Source organism: Lissotriton helveticus, chromosome 1_2 (genome assembly GCF_964261635.1).
Source record: "Lissotriton helveticus chromosome 1_2, aLisHel1.1, whole genome shotgun sequence".
NCBI lineage: Eukaryota > Metazoa > Chordata > Amphibia > Caudata > Salamandridae > Lissotriton > Lissotriton helveticus.
Genome location: NC_136058.1, coordinates 431,710,610 through 431,728,097, shown reverse-complemented (window position 1 = coordinate 431,728,097; position 17,488 = coordinate 431,710,610). Strand labels below are relative to the sequence as shown.

At 47.9% G+C, this 17,488-nt stretch overlaps 1 long non-coding RNA gene across 1 annotated transcript in view; it reads left to right on the top strand.

Moving 5' to 3' along the window:
• LOC144807648 (uncharacterized) overlaps positions 1-17,488 on the top strand; it is a 65,067-nt gene that overhangs the window by 17,545 nt on the left and 30,034 nt on the right. The window contains exons 2-3 of the long non-coding RNA XR_013606370.1: positions 3,603-3,653; positions 5,501-5,617. This is a non-coding gene — a long non-coding RNA (uncharacterized LOC144807648). The remainder of the gene's footprint in view (positions 1-3,602; positions 3,654-5,500; positions 5,618-17,488) is intronic.

The window sequence follows — 17,488 nt, the reverse complement described above, 5'->3', positions numbered from 1 at the left end:
GACAGCATGAGTGACAGCAGAGTGAGAGTGACAGCAGAGTGAGAGTGACAGCATGAGTGACAGCAGAGTGAGAGTGACAACCTGAGGGACAGCAGAGTGAGAGTGACAGCAGAGTGAGAGGGACAGCAGAGTGACAGTGAGAGTGACAGCCTGAGTGACAGCATGAGTGACAGCAGAGTGAGAGTGACAGCAAAGTGAGAGTGACAGCATGAGGGACAGCAGAGTGAGAGTGACAGCTGAGTGAGAGTGACAGCAGAGTGAGAGTGACAGCATGAGTGATATCAGAGTGAGAGTGACAGCATGAGGGACAACAGAGTGAGAGTGACAGCAGAGTGAGAGTGGCAGCAGAGTGAGAGTGACAGCATGAGTGACAGCAGAGTGAGAGGGACTGCAGAGTGAGAGTGACCGCATGAGTGACAGCAGCGTGAGAGTGACAGCAGCGTGAGAGTGACGGCAGAGTGAGCGTGACTGCATGAGTGACAGCAGAGTGAGAGTAACAGCAGATTGAGAGTGACAGTAGATGGAGAGTGACTGCAGAGTGAGAGACGGCAGAGTGAGAATGACTGCAGAGTGAGAGACAGCATGAGTGAGAATGACAGCATGAGTGAGTGTGACAGCAGAGTGAGAATGACAGCAGAGTGAGAGTGACAGCATGAGTGACAGCAGAGTGAGAGTGACAGCAGAGTGAGAGTGACAGCATGAGTGACAGCAGAGTGAGAGTGACAACCTGAGGGACAGCAGAGTGAGAGTGACAGCAGAGTGAGAGGGACAGCAGAGTGACAGTGAGAGTGACAGCCTGAGTGACAGCATGAGTGACAGCAGAGTGAGAGTGACAGCAAAGTGAGAGTGACAGCATGAGGGACAGCAGAGTGAGAGTGACAGCTGAGTGAGAGTGACAGCAGAGTGAGAGTGACAGCATGAGTGATATCAGAGTGAGAGTGACAGCATGAGGGACAACAGAGTGAGAGTGACAGCAGAGTGAGAGTGGCAGCAGAGTGAGAGTGACAGCATGAGTGACAGAAGAGTGAGAGGGACTGCAGAGTGAGAGTGACCGCATGAGTGACAGCAGCGTGAGAGTGACAGCAGCGTGAGAGTGACGGCAGCGTGAGCGTGACTGCAGAGTGAGCGTGACTGCAGAGTGAGCGTGACTGCAGAGTGAGCGTGACTGCAGAGTGAGCGTGACTGCAGAGTGAGCGTGACTGCAGAGTGAGCGTGACTGCAGAGTGAGCATGACTGCAGAGTGAGCGTGACAGCATGAGTGACAGCAGAGTGAGAGTGACAGCATGAGTGGCAACAGACTGAGAGTGACAGCATGAGTGACTGCAGACTGAGAGTGACAGCATGAGTGACTGCAGAGTGAGAGTGACTGCAGAGTGAGAGTGACTGCAGAGTGAGAGTGACTGCAGAGTGAGAGTGACTGCAGAGTGAGAGTGACTGCAGAGTGAGAGTGACTGCAGAGTGAGAGTGACTGCAGAGTGAGAGTGACAGCATGAGTGACTGCAGAGTGTGAATGACTGCAGAGTCAGAATGACTGCAGAGTGAGAGTGACAGCATGAGTGACAGCAGAGTGAGAGTGACAACCTGATATCTTATTAGAACATTGGAATGTTGGGAGCTCCATTGAAAACAATGGATTGCACTGGGCTTATAATGGCTGGTATCAGCCTGGAGCTCCAACATTCCAATGCTTCTTTGTTCACAGCTCTGGCTGTGAACAAAGGCTTCAGGGAGCCTGAGGGGATTCCAATCCCCTCACGCTCCCAAAAGTCTTTGTTTTTTTTGTTAGAACATTCTGTCATCTAGTGACAGAATGTTCTAATAGCCTTATAGCCCTTTGTAGATGGGCTATACTGGCTATTAAAGTCCCTCTTCCTTGTTAAAGGCACTCGCCTTCGGCTCGGGGCCTTTAACGCTGGAGAGGGACTTTAATAGCCGGTATAGCCCTCTACGGCGGGCTATAAGGCTATAGTGGTTGCTTGTCCCTGGCAGCACATAGTATACACTCTTTTAGTTGAAAGTCTGGAATCTTCCCGGGCTTGCTGCTGATCCTCGACGGAGGCAACATGGTCCCCAACGGCATCAACGACCCGCCTTATCATAAGGCGGGACGTTGATGCAGTTTGGGAACGTGTGGCCTCCATCGGTTATCTCCTTCATCTCCCCCGCTATTTCCCTTTTCAGCGTCAGCAAGTCGCCTCGTAATGCACCGAATAACGACTCTCAATAGGCGTGGGTAAATGGGGCTTCAGAGGTGTCCGCATCTTGGCTGATTTGTGTCGTTGGGGAGAGCTCCCCTTCTCCGCTGCCGGTCATCGGGAGCTTGGTCAGCATCTTTTTTAGATTCTGATCCTTCTTGCTTGTCGCTGAGGACATGGCTGCTATATCTCTTACCACATCACCAGACCGGCCTGCCTTGTCGTGGGGTCCCAGCCCCAGTGGGTGGCTGTCACTGGGTTGTCCTCCTGCTGAGCTCCACTACGCTATTGCATGATGGACAGGGCCAAAGGTGTCGCTCCCTTTCAGTCTCGTCCGGGCCTTGCTGCCTTCGACCGTCTGCTATTGCCCTGCTGGGCATCTGCTGCTTGGTCTCAATACTCTAAGCACTTTGCGCCCGAACCTGCCATGAATCCCCCTGTAGGCCAGCAGCCCTATCTGAGCCTGGAGCACTAGATGTCTTCTTGGACCACTGCGGCTAATTCCTGCACTATGTGCTTGCAGGCCATGGCCTCCGGTTTCCTCTGACTTGTCAGTCAGCTCCAGAGAGACTACTCCAAGCCCGGGTCCCTCATCCATTGGCACTTTGTGATTCTTACAGTGTTACAGTTCATATCTCATTCCCCTTATTGGATTTTGTCATTTTAGTGTCATTTTGTTTAATACATTTTACTTTATTATTTTTCTACTTTGGTTTGGTTTTTGTATTGTTTTGCATTTTGACTTTTACTTGTTTGGTTTCTGCATAAATATTTTACATATTACCTTAAGTTAAGCCTGCCTGTTCGGTGCTTAGGTACCAGGGGGTTGATACTAGGTTCATTGAATGGCTTTGAAAGTTCACTCTGACAACGGTTGTGATTGTTCCTCATCTACCGCAAATAATAATTCAGTTTCTTACAGAAACGATCTGAAATTATCTGCAAAACAGGCAGTTGATAACCTACCAGGGTTGAAGCACCCTGTGGACAAATTGGAATATGGGACGAGAATTGTGTGGCAATAGAACCTCTAAAAAAATTAAGCTTGCAAATGAACCAAGAATCACGCTTGAATGTCACAACTTTTAAAAACAAGGTAGTCAGGAAAGTGTGGCGAATATATTGCAGCTCTTTGCATTTTGGCAGCTCCAAGCAAATTTGAGAACAGAGTGGATGTATGTAGCAGAGACGAGTCAGTTCACCCAATGTGAGTGGTGATATCCGCTTTGCTGATCTGCCTGAAGTTATGATGCTGCCGACAGTAGCGTGTCTGCTAAAAGCGATGGCGTGACTGGTGGAACAATAAAGCCAAATAGGAGAAAGTTATCTTCTGACACCGCAGTCTTCGTGACTGAGACCTGTAACACTGAAGACTCTGAGACTCACAGCAGTAATTTCTCCTTTCAGAGCGTTATTGCTGCAGTTGGAGTGAAGCCAAGAAGTAAGCACATTACTAAGGTACCAAAAAAGTTTAATATCGTTAATTTGTATTAACTGATTCTCTTTTGCAGCATTTGGAAATGCATTTTCTAGTTTTGTTGCTTTTTAGTTAGTTTTTTATTGTATGCTGTTATCTTCGGTTTAAAGGGAAAGATGTTGTAGTGTGTGACCTTAATGCTGCAGTTTGCATTTCATTACGATCATTAGCTTACCCTGGAGAATCTCCAGGGTGTAGGAGGTTTGCTGTTCAAGAGTTCTTTCTTCAGCTTCTGGACAGTTGTCGCTCTGTGGCGATCTGTGGTCCTGTTTCTCTGCTCTTCTTGTAGCAGCTCCTATCAGAGCTTCATCCTCCCGACAAAGATAATAAGATGCCAGGCATCACCCAGCCTACAACACAGCCTATGTTGGGCTAAGTCCATCTGCTCAGCGCAATTAGAGCGGGGATAAAGTTCTTCAGACCTATCAGGCTGTGAATGTAACCTAAGGGCTTAAGATGAAATGTAGAGCTTACCTCCTTTCAGAGTTGCTCCAGTCTGCTGTGTGCAGACCCGATAGCTGGCAGCACCCTGGAGTATGTATGTATAAATCAGATTATGTTGGAAGCAACCTGCAATATAGTGGCAGGCAGCCCCCTGCCATAGAGTAGGATTTCTCATCATATTTTATTTCCTGACACATTAATGGAGATTGTCGTTTAACAGGCAGAAGAACAACACTGACCACACATTTTTCTGGGTTTGTCTTTAAAATGACATACACATTAGGAATGGCATTTCGTTCTGCTGGAAAAATAACACAAGTTATCTTTCACTCTGCTACGATGTTGCATAGATTGTTGGCTGCAATGCATTCCATGTTTCATTCAAACATGCTTTCTACAGGGCACATACATGATTTGCTGCTGTAAAGAAATAATGCTCCTGTGTACTGTGGCAGACTCTGAAATATTGAAAAACTTCATGATTTCTCTTTCAGCACTTCATAGTAAAACCTTTCAATTTTTGACTCAATCATTTGGCAGAAACATAACTTAGTACCATTAAAATAGTTGTGATGGGGAACATTCATGTGGGGTTAGGACTGGCTCGATCAGAGTGCTTGCTGACTTGGAGGAGTATGGAGTTGACCACCTTGCCTGGTCCGGTGTGGAACCAAGCCAGCGAGGCTTTGCTGCAGGCTCATTTGCCCTGATAGCTGGTCAACAGTTTGAGGAGGAGGAGGTGAAGAGCTCGCTAAGTGTGTTATGAGGCTGGCATTTCAGTACATCCCTGAGAAGTGAGCTTTGAGTCAATGTAGTGTTCCTCTTATACAACGTGCAATTCATCCTCTCCAAAGCCTCAGGAATTCCTGGATGTGAATGGCGGCTGATTCTGATTGGGTGCTTGATAGTTTTCCAGAAACTCATGTTCTTGATTGTTCATGTTTGCCAGTAGTTAATGAAACACACCCAGGTGTTTTATCTCTTCAGTTGACAGAAGCTACAATAAAAGTTTCTTTATCATTGCAAAAAAATATGAATGGCCAACGAGCCTCTGTAGGTCAAAGAATGGAAGGGCTGAGGAACTGTCATTCATCTCACTGCTAAGCAGAGCAGTGTCATGCTTCACCCTCCGTCAGGCCTCTGATTTTAACCAAGATCGCTTAGAACACTGGGACTTTAGAGCCCATCCTTTTAATGAGAAAAACAAAACTACAAGTCCCATAAGCAATAGTGGTGGAAGGTGTCACACATGACCTGGGACAACATCCAATTCAGCACATCCAGTTCCATATTTTAAGTATTTGACACAATATTGAATTTAGAACCTTTGTTTTTTATGGTCATGAGTCGCCAGAATACTAAAAACGTGTCTTTTATTTTCAAGGTCAATTAAGTAATGGTCACTAGCTTGGAAGCTCTGTTAATCTTCAGTATTTGTCATTGATCTCCACGTGTGGCTGGTTTGGGTCTGCCCCTGCATTGTTCCCGATCACTCGCACAGGTAAGGAGCTTGTAGCAGCAACATGATAACCCCATACTCGTCTGTAAGAAGTGCGCTCTGAGGCAGGTATCCGATCATTTTTGTGAAACAAGGAAGGGCCAATATCTGCTATGTACATTTGTTAAAACAAAACCATCAAATCACAGTATACTGTTCCGGGGGTTCAGTCCCAGCGACATTATCTGTAACTGAACGCAGACACCCTAGGAAGCATGTGCTTTTAAGACAAGTTGCATTCACTCACCTGAAGGTGACATGCTTCACCATTGGGCTATACTTCTCACCAGGCCGGCGCTACAATGGCTGGTGGGTACCACAAGAGGGCACTTTGTTGGAGATCTTTTAATAAGTACGCCGGATGAGCATAGTAGGACAGAAGATGTTGTGTCATAAGATGTGAGATTGGTGAAGTCTGAATATAAGATCAACTATCGACCAGTTGCCGCAATATAGTTCATGTGATCTTCCTGGTCCATGTTGAGATTAAAAACAGCGGCAGAGAAATTGAGGAAGTAATGGCCCCTATCACTCCGTGAAAGTGTCGATGACCTATGGATCTGCTGGTAAGCTGGGGTCTATACTTCAGGTCAACTTTTTTCATGCCTTGTGTAGTCATGGAGCAATCTGTTGGCATTTCATCAGTACCAAATATGGGAAAATGTGTAAATGTGACCTAATCTTCTCCACAGCGTGAGGAGCTCTGTAACTTAAAGCCCTGCACCGTGCATAGGTGATAAGGTGCCTATTACCATATTACTACCACAAGTGAGCGCTCCCTAACAGAGTGCACTAGATACGGTAACCCTCCTAAAATTCAGGAGATACTGACTTATCCAATAGCGAGGACGCCCATCAGAGGGCAACTGGTTTAAAAAGCACATGCTTCCTAGGGTGTCTGCGTTCAGGTAGAGATAATGTCTGTGGGACTGAACCTCCAGAACAGTATACTGTTAGTTGATTTATATGAAGAATGTGTATACTGGACTGTCATTTTCCTTGTCATCTCTTGTGATATGTAAAATAAAACACAACACACCGGGAGGCCAACACATCTATCATACATTTAATGCAAAAATAGCAAAAGGCCAAGTAAACTAACAAGTGACAATTGTCTTTGCAATGGACGAGAGCATCAACCTTAAAGAAAGTTGGAGTATATAATGCTAATGCTACACAAAGTATTTTTATACACTTTTCTCCTAATACAAGAAATATGAACACGTGACAGAAACAGTTACGGAAACGACACTCATGAGTAGGAGGCAGAATCTTCTCTCGAGAGGAATGTGAGGAGTCCGTGAGGTGCAGATAAAAGATACACAAGCTTCAGAATTCACTGTTTCTGGAAATAACACTTCCGTTTTAGGTCTCGTGGTGATTACAGCGCGAAGCGCTGTCTCGCCAGAGACCTATTGTGAGCGACTCTGCTTTCCAGGAGACAGCACCTGGCCGCGCGCAATTCCTCTCCGAGAAGGCGATCGGAGCGAGCCACATGCACGCAAACGCTGTGGCCAGCTGCTGTCTCCTGGGAAGCTCCAACACCACACACCACACACGCATGCGCATACACAGAGACACACACACGAGCGCCCATGCACGCACGCATACATAGTTCAAGTTCAGGAATTTGTATAGCGCACTACTCACCCAGAGGGTCTCAAGGCGCTTGAGGGAGGGTGTGTGCATTACTTATCGAATAGCCAGGTTTTTAGCTGCTTTCTGAAGGAGAGGTGGTTCTGTGTAAGGCGGAGGTGAGAGGGGAGAGAATTCCAGGTTTTGGCTGCTAAGTAGGAGAAGGATCTTCCTCCCATGGTGGATCTATAGATGCGCGGAATTGCGGCGAGGGCTTGATTGGATGATCGTAGTTGGCGGCTGGGTGTGTAGAAGGACAATCGTGTGTTGAGGCATTCGGGGCCTAGGTCGTAGAGGGCCTTGTGTGCGTGGGTGAGGAGACGGAACGTTATTCTCTTGTTGACGGGGAGCCAGTGGAGGTCTTTCAGGTGACCGGAGATATGAGCTTGACGGGGGATGTCCAATATGAGTCTGGCTGAGGCGTTTTGGATGCTTTGGAGTTTTTTCTGTAGTTTGGCTGTGGTTCCGGCATAGAGGGCATTTCCATAATCCAGTCGGCTAGTGACCAGTACGTGGGTGACTGTCTTTCTTGTTTCGGTGGGGATCCAACGGAAGATTTTTTTGAGCATGCGAAGGACGTTGAAGCATAAAGATGAGACGGCGTTGACTTGTCTGGTCATCGAGAGGGAGGAGTCTAGGATGAAGCCCAGGTTACGTGCGTGATCTGTAGGTATGGGTGCTGTACCTAGGGCCGGTGACCACCATGAGTCGTCCCAGGCAGAGGGGGATGATCCTAAGATGAGGACTTCCGTTTTGTCCGAGTTTAGTTTTAAACAGCTGTTTTTCATCCATTCGGCTACTTCTTTCATTCCTTCGTGTAGATTGGTTTTGGCGGTGTTTGGGTCTTTGGTGAGGGAGAGGATCAGCTGGGTGTCGTCTGCGTAGGAGATGATGTTGAGGTTGTGTTGTCGCGCGATGGATGCGAGGGAACTCATGTAAACGTTGAAGAGGGTGGGACTGAGTGATGATCCTTGTGGTATGCCGCAAATGACTTCCGTGGCCTCTGATTTAAATGGGGGAGGCGGACTCTCTGGGTTCTCCCGGTGAGGAACGAGATGATCCAGTCCAAAGCTTTTCCTTGTATTCCGACGTTGCTGAGGCGTTGTATGAGGGTGCTATGACAGACTGTGTCGAAGGCGGCGGAGAGGTCAAGTAGGATGAGGGCAGCTGTTTCTACATTGTCCAGTAGCGTTCGGATGTTGTCTGTAGCTGCGGTTTCGGTGCTGTGTTTGGCTCGGAAGCCGGACTGTGAGGGGTCGAGGGAATTGTTGGATTCAAGGAAGGCGGCGAGCTGACTATTAACGGCTTTCTCAATGACTTTGGCAGGGAATGGGAGGAGTGAGATGGGGCGGTAGTTCTTAAGTTCAGAGGGATCTGCTGTGGGTTTCTTCAGAAGGGCGCTGCGTTCGGCATGTTTCCAGCTTTCTGGGAAGGTAGCGGAGTTGAAGGAACAGTTGATGACATCGCGGAGGTGGGGTGCGATGATGGAGTCTGCTTTGTTGAAAATGTGGTGGGGACATGGGTCGGTTGGCGATCCTGAGTGGATGGAGTTCATCAGGCGGATAGTGTCTTCAGTAGTGATTGGGTTCCAGGCGCAAAGATTGTGAGAGTGCTGTTTTGGTTCGGAGGTGGGTGGAGTGGACTGTTCTTCGGACTGGTTTTCAAAGCTGTTATGTATGTTGGCGATTTTGTTGTGGAAGAAAGAGGATAAAGAGTCGCAGAGGTTTTGGGAGGGAGTGATGTCGTTTGTGCCGGCGGTGGGGTTGGTAAATTCTTTGAAGATGTTGAATAGTTCCTTGCTGTTGTGGGCGTTGTTGTCGAGTCGATCCTTGAACGCTGATTTCTTGGTGGATCGGATCACTTGGTGGTGTTTGCGGGTGGCGTCCTTGAAGGTGGTCAGGTTGTCAGTGGTTGGGTTTTTTCTCCAGGTTTTCTCGAGAGTACGACAGAACTTCTTGGATTTCTTAAGGTCATCATTGAACCAGGGGGCCTTTTTGCTGCCTTGTTTGATCTGGTGGTTTTTCAAGGGTGCTAATTCGTTAGCGCTGTGGGTGATCCATTGTGTGAGTTTGGTGGCGGCTTGGTTTGGGTCCGATGATATGGCAGGAGGGTTTTGGTTAAGCGATGTGAAGAGTTGGTCAGTAGTGATTTTGTTTTGTGGGGGGTTGTGACTCGAGGTCTTTTTGTAGCTGAAGTGAACGCAGCTGTGGTCCGTCCAATGGAGTGCTGTGGTGTGATCGAAGGAGATGTGTTTGCTGGAGGTGAAGATAGGTTCGAGCGTGTGTCCGGCAAGGTGGGTGGGGGTGTCAACAAGTTGTTTTAGTCCGAGATTGGCCAGGTTGTCCAGAAGGGTGGTGGTGTTGCTGTCGTTTTTCTTTTCCAGGTGGAAGTTGAGGTCTCCCAGTTGAATGTAGTTCTCGGAGGTGAGGGCATGTGGGCTGATGAAGTCAGTGATGTCTTCGTTGAATTGTGTGTGGGTTCCTGGTGGTCTGTAGATGAGGGTGCCTCTAAGTGTGGTCCTGTGGTCGGTGAGGATCTGGAAGTGAAGGTGTTCCGCGGTAGCGAGGTTATCGTCGGAGCTGGTCGTGATTCGGATGGTGTTCTTATGGACGATGGCGATGCCTCCTCCTGTTTGGTTGGTGCGGTCTTTTCGGATGATCTTGTAAGCATCCGGGATGGCTATGAGGGTGTTGAGAGGAACAGGGGGTCTGGCGCTGGGCGCGGTCCAGGCACGGACGGGCGTAGACGGGCTTAACTTTGGTGCACCTTCGGCACGCATGGGGTGCGACCGCTGTGCGTGAACGCTGCGCGGAAAGGCATCTGTCATATGTGGATTGTGGGAGGGGGAGGGGCGAGGGAGGAGCAGCTGGGAGGCGGTAGCGGGGTGGAGGTCCGGGCAGGGAAGCACAACAACAACAACAAAATGGCTGCAGACCAAAAGCGAAACTGGATTGGGGCAGCAGCTAAAATAAACGCTATGCACAAATCACAATTCAACCTACTGTTAACGTTATTCTTAAAGAAAATTATTCAGCTTGAGGCAGACAGTCACAAAACAATGTTGATGGAAGCGCGCTTTAGAAATATAGCGCTACGATTAATATTTAGACAGAGAGCAGCAGGCAGGCACAAATGCGCGTTTGACAAATAAAGCGCTGTGCTGCAATAATTAATGGCAAGCAGTTAACAATGTCAATGCGGCTAGGGCAGTCTGGCAATGTAAAGCTCTACGATACCACTACAGTGCTGGGAGCTGCGTGGGGAGCGACGGTCACATACATACATACAGAGAACCCCTCCCACCCCCGCCATCGCACACATACACACGCGCGCACACATCCCCCTCACACCCCACTCACCAGGTTCTTCTTGCGTGTCCCTCGGCAGCCAGCGGGTCATTCTGGGCAACAGGCGCGGGGCTCTCCACGAGCACGGGAGCCCCGCTAGCTGAGACGCAAATCTTCCAGCGGGCAGAGGAGCGCGGGGTAGACTCCCGTCTGCTTTCTGTATTTGTCCGGCCCCTCCCCCGTCCCAACAAAGGTTGCCTGGCTTCCTGTTGAAGCCGGGCTGCGGCGGTGAGTTTGCTTGTTTTTTTTGCTACAGCTAAATGTGCGCACAAGTTGAATGCTTGTGTTGTTTTAACTTTGTTTTGGACTTGTAAGAATAATTTGTTTTTGCTATGACATCCTTGGAGGTCTACATTTAAGATTCGCCCAATGCTCTGCTTTTCTTACTAGCATTTTTACTTATTGTAATGTTAACTGAGGATTATCTTTTCCCCCTCAAATTTCCTTTTCCGATTTGTGTAACTGTGTCCAAACAGTTCTTAAGAGAATGCCCAGCAGCACGTCTCCAACAGATGTTGGAAAACCTATTTCGTTATTAGTGTAAAGCCAAGACCATGTTCGTGGTAATTTCAGCTTCAATATTTGTTGCCAGACTTCTCATACTGGTTTTACTTTGTACCTAACGGTGATGATGAGTCAAGGACTAGGAGCTGTTGTTCAGAGTGTAGGGTACATTTGGGGGCTGCAGGGCAGACAGGCTACTGGGCCCCAACTCTGGTGGTTGAGGTCATTTTCAACTTGTGTCCTGGGGTTTGTTCTGCTATGGCTCCAAACTGGTCCATAAACACCCTTTCTGCAATTGACTCTTGGGGTAGCAGCTTTCAGTGGTCAACTGTTTTGTCTGGATGATGATGTTGGGGTCGGGGGCAAGATCTCAGAACTCAACTTTCAAACAACAACCACAATAAATGCTTTGTCAAACCATATACTTATTTTGGTGGAAACAAAGCCTTTTATTATCACAGCAGAGTCTAATAGGACAGTATTCAATAGGTCTCAGCTGCAAGGTCGTTAAACTGAGTATGATGTCTAGTGAAGCAGCCCACCAGCTGTGTGGCGTTTTGAGAGCGGTTTTCATTTCTAGATCATACATTCTAATGCACTTATAAGCACATGTGTTAGTGCCGTGTCCCATCGTGTCTTAGCCTTGTCTGTGGTGAATGGTATATCTGCTTGCGCCGTAGCATACATCCTTGACACTAAATGAGATAAATCTTGGGTTTTGATTATGAGTTGTAGCGTATTTAGACAGTCTGGTTAGTTGGGGAATGTGGGAAAGAGTTCCTTCAAGGCCCGCTTCAGCCTATAATAAGTAAAGTGAAATAGTTGTGTCTTGTTCTGTATATATTCTAAATCCTGGACGTCCCTGAATTTCCCGTCGTGAAATAGGTCCCCCATTCTTGCCATGCCTATACTGCGCAGTAGCGACATTCCTACATTTTCGCTTGTGACCGATAACGCTTGATGATGGTGCTGCGGCATTTCTGGTGCGTATAGCGGCAGTTTATTTGCCAATTGTCCTTACTTGCGCCTTGCTTTCGCTTTGGTGTCTATCGTGTTTATGTCCTGCGCATGTAGTGGTTGTCTTACATATGTTAAAATGGCCCACAGTGGGATAGGGCTCGCATCCCCTTCTTCTACAGCAGCGTGGGTTAGGTACGGTATCTTATGGTACCAATAGGCTGCGTATTGTGCCTGGGCGCATAGATAATATAATAGGAAGTCTGGCACTGCGTAGCCCCCTCTGTCATATGGGAGAGTTAGTGTTCTGAGGTCTATGCGTGCCCGTTTACCTGCCCATATGAGCTGTAGCACCAATGATTTGATGCGATTGAAGACGGCCCAGGAGGATGAATAGGTATGTTGTTAAAGAGATAAAGAAATTTAGGTAAGATGTTCATTTTGACTATCGCTATGCGATCCGCAAGTGACAATGGCAGTTGCGTCGTCCAGCGCTTCACTTTGTCCTCTAATTTAGAGATCGTGCATCCATAATTTGACCGGAGCACTACTTCCGGGTCCCTGTGATACCAGACTCCCAGATAGCGTACAGGATCCGTTTGCCACTCTAAGGGATAGTCAGTGTCATGTGGGGTAGTCGAGTCGGTAAGAGGAAGGATGGATGATTTAGACCAGTTTATGGTGAGGCCAGAGTGCCCTCCAAATTTAATATATTCTCTCAGCAATGGTTTCAGGTGTTCAGCAGGGTCCCTAACATACAATAACATATCATCTGCATATGAGGAGATGTGAAGAGGTCGTGATGGGAACTGTAGTGCGGATGATTTGTACTTCTGTTGGATCCAACATGCTAGTGGTTCCAAGGCAAAAGCGAATAACAGGGGCGACAGTGGGCATCCTTGTCTGGTACCCCGTTCAATGCTGAAAGCGTGCGAGACGTACCCATTGATTCTGACTCTGGCACGTTTATTAGTTTAGATCAAGGAGACCCGCTGTACAAAGCGCTTGGGAATGCCCATCCTATGCAGTATAGTAATTAAGTATCGCCATTCTATAGAATTGAACGCCTTAGAGGCGTCCAACATCACCGCCACAGCCTTCGTTGTGGGTGTGAGATAATGGGATAGGGCAAATAGGGTCCTAGTGTTGTGTGATGTGTATCGTGTTGGGATAAAGCCTGCCTGATCGGGGAGCACTAGATTTGTCATTAATGGGTTCAGTCTTATCGCTAGTATTTTTGCTAGGATTTTGGAATCTACATTGATAAGTGATAGTGGTCTATATGAGTCGCACGCTTCTGGGTCCTTGGAGGGTTTTAAGAGGGCTATTATCACTACTTCCCTAAGCGTCGGGGGTAGCTCTTCCTGTTCAAACGCTGCGCCATACATTGCGACTAGATAAGGGGCTAGAACGTCTACATATTGTTTATAAAATTTGTTGGTGTATCTTTCTGGGCCGGGTGCTTTACCGTTGGGTAGGGTTTTTTATCACATCGGTGACTTCCTCTACCGTAATAGGGGAGGCTAGGTTTTCCCTCTGTCCATCCGACAACCATGCGATCGCCACATCATCTAGGTAGGAAAAAGTCTCTTCCGTCGTAGCCATCTCTTGCGATCTATATAAGGCGCTGTATGCGTCAGTGTATGTAGTGTGCCATTTCCCGATTTAACTCGTAGGATGGCTGTCTGGCTTTTACCCTCGCATATTTTGGCCTGCCACCCTCCCCAAAAGATCTGGCCACGTGAGGTTTGTTACGGTATTTTATCTCATCCTCTACAAAGGTTTGATATTCTGTATGTATTTGTCTTAAGTCGCCCAGTATTGAAACATCCTGAGTGAGTGCAAAGGCTGCCTCTAGATCCTGCATGCGTTTTTCGCGTTTCTTTATTTGCTGTCTAATGTCCCTCAAGACACCTATTGTGGTGCTCATGCACACTCCCCAGATCGTGGCTTTGAATGCTTCCCACAGAATGCATGGGTCATCCGTCCCTGATGCATTGATCTGAAAGTATTCCCTGATCGCTTTAAGAATAGTGTCCGCATAGGTTGCTTCTGTTAGTGCACCCGAGTTGAATCTCCAGTGAAAAGGGGGTGGTGTGTAATTCGGAATCCTGAGCTTCAACAGGACCGGGTTGTGGTCCGAGAGTGTCCTGGGAAGAACACTCATGTCAGATAGCCATAGTGCAATGTTGTTTGTGCCTAACCAGTAATCAATACGTGATCAACTGTTGTGCGTGACGTTAATATGTTTCGCACCCGGTACATCGGGATGTTTATGTCACCACAGATCTGTCAGGGATACAGCAGTCAATATGTGCGTGAGTTTAGACCTAGCTTTTCTGTGCGGTTCAGCGGAATTTGAGGAGCGGTCTTTCTTATCTTCTAGTGTTACGTTCCAGTCACCTCCCCATATGATCTGTGTGCCTACCAATGTGTGCATGTGTTCCCATATTTCCTGAAAAAATTCTGGGGCGTCCATATTGGGACCGTAAACTTTAGCCAGCGTTATTTTTAAACCCAGATCTTTTGACTGGGTGTGAGTGTTTGATTGGTTCAGATGCTCCGTCCATCACCACCCCCTTTTGTACAGCGTTATTTTCCGGCCGCGTAGTATGCCAGTCACTATAACGTATCTCCCAGTGGGGTTCACTGTTACCTGATGCGATGTGAAATTCGTGCCCTTACGGATCAGCGTCATCACTCCTCTTGAATAAGAGGAGTAGTTGGCGGCGTATGTAGATTCCGCCCAGCGCCTGCCTACCATTTGATGTGTGCCAGGAGCAATGTGCATTTCTTGTAGAAATACTATGTCTAGGTCCCACCTATTCAGGTAGGCAAACACCTGTCTAATCTTGTTAGGTTGCGTGAAGCCTCTAACATTCCATGTGAGGAGGTTTATATGAGATCTATCGGTTTTGCATGTCATTTGTGTTGTGGAAAGGATAGATGTATAAAAACACTAGTGTGTAGCAGTCAGGAACAAAACTACAGGACTTGTCACAGCATTCTGTCACATGTGATATCAGTACAGTTTCAGTTACATTTGGCAGTTGGATCACATAATTAAATGAACTTGGCCTTTGAATTTGAACATTCCCTTGCCCCCTCCCATTCCCACCCACTTCAGCAACCCAATCTTGCCGAAGCCTATTACCCATCAGAACAACTTTCAAAAACATAACGAGTTTGGGGATCACCCTGTGGAGGACCGCCTGGGGCACATCTCACCATCCAACTGAATGGATGTGGACAGCTCTGATCGTGTTTCGCAGGGATAACCAACATTCACATACTATCTCAATACTCGTGTTGAACTGTCTCTGAAACATGCTACCCAGACTGCAATTAGCATTATCAAGCGTCAATGAAGATATACTTAAAGGCGGCACATAGGGTCGAGCAGATTATGAGATCAACTAGTAACTTTTTAAGGTAACGACTGATGTATCGTAACTAACGGTGGCATTATGTGCTGCATGCTCGCTACAGAACGAACTCGTTTTATACCAGCAATATAGGAACAGGTATAATTGTGTAGAACATGGTGGGGACATATTGTGTTCACCGGCTCCCATAACATAGTTTATGGCTATACAGCACAAGCATGCCAATGACATACATCAAGTTCGGGAATGAGTCTCTGCTTCGGTATATCGCACTTCTGTCCGGTGCTGACAAGCGACGACGTGACAAAATTATACACTCTGCCGTTAAAGAAAAACGTTCATCAACCTGTGTGTCATGGTGCGGATAGTCAGAGCGTCCTCAAACTGGGATAGTGTTACGCTTCAGCAACTAATCCGAGCAGGATACAGATATAAAAGAAGGGAAGGCCTTACCGCTGTTAAGACGATAACATCGCTAGATCAACTTCTCATGTTTATTCAGAGTCTTGTTGTTCTTCTCTGCGCGCCGTTTCTTTATTTTGCTTCCCCACTTTTTTAACGAACTCTTGCGCTGCTTTTGGGTTCGGCAGTATGACCGCCTTCCCCTCCCACATCACCCGGAGCCTGGCTGGGTATAGCATGGAGTAAGTTATGTGTAGGTCGCGAAGTTTCCCCTTCACCGTCGAAAATTCCCTTCGCGCTTGCTGGACGGCTACAGTGTGGTCCGGGTAGAACTCAAGGTTGTTTTCTTGATGATTGATCGTGCCTTTTTCACGTGCCAGGTGCAGTAGAGTATCACGGTCACGATAATTCAATAGCCTGGCGATTATGGGTCGTGGCGGGGCGCCTATTGGCGGACGTGCAAGTGAGCGATGAGCTCGTTCTACGACGAATATAGGCGACAGTGCCTCTGCTCCAAATATTTCTTTGCACAATTGCTCTACGTACAATTCCATGCGGCCAGTATTTGTTGTTTCCGGTAATCCCGCGATGCGTACGTTATTGCGCCTGGAGCGCGCTTCTAACTCCTCCGCCTTGGCCTTTATGACATCCAGTACTCGTTCCATGCCCGCACATCTGCTTGTGGTAGTGTGGGACTCGTCCTCGACTGCGGAAATGCGCGTCTCGGCTTCTTCCAATCGTTCGCCATGTTTCTCGAGCTTAGCCGCCATGTTATCCATGCGACACGTCAGGTGGTCCAACTTTCCATTAATGTCTTGCAAATTCGATTGGATCGCTAGTAGTATCTTTTCCATATTGTTGCCCGGTGGTTGCTCAGTGACGGTGGAAGCAGCCGCCATTTCGTCTGCGTTTTTGGGCGCTTTTTTGTTTTCAAAAGTTAGTTTCTGCTGTTGCCTGTCCGGGCGTACCATTGTTGCCAAGATGTCTGACACAGATCTGGCAAGTGCGGTATTGGCACTGGTATTGCAGATATTTGGTGACTTTTTACCGTAAGTATTTTGCCAAAGGATGGTACTTCACCGCAACCTGGCAAAGTCCTGAAAGATGGCGCGGCTGGTGCAGTTACAGTGAATGATGGATCTAAGTGTCCACTCTGTGCAGCTCTGGCAATCTGCTACGCTGAAGTGCCGCCACTACTCACCCCAGTGGTAGCGCCTGCAGGGGAACTGCATGTGGTAGTAGGTCAGGTGTGGCGTGGTCCCCGTGTTGTTGTGCGGTGATGCGCCACTCCCAACCTGTCAGCGACACACTAACTCTGGTTTGGAGTATTGAGGCTAATCGATGGTAGTGAACTTTGGCGCCGTGTGTCGGAGAGCAGCGGCAGGTCAGCAGACCGTCTCTCGTCCAGCCTTCATCAGAGAACACTGCATGCTAAGGCTGCGCCACTCTGCAGAACCTTGCGTTGTAGTGTGGGCTCGGCGGCACTGGAAGTCGCGCAGGTCATCAGTAAAAGCGCAGCATCAGACACATGTGCAGGAGCAAGAAAGAGCAATGTTGCATGTGTTAGTCTCAGACTGCGGGATCAACATCGGTGTTTGTTTACACGTCCGCGTTATCGGCAGTCAGGGCGCCGCCATCTTGTA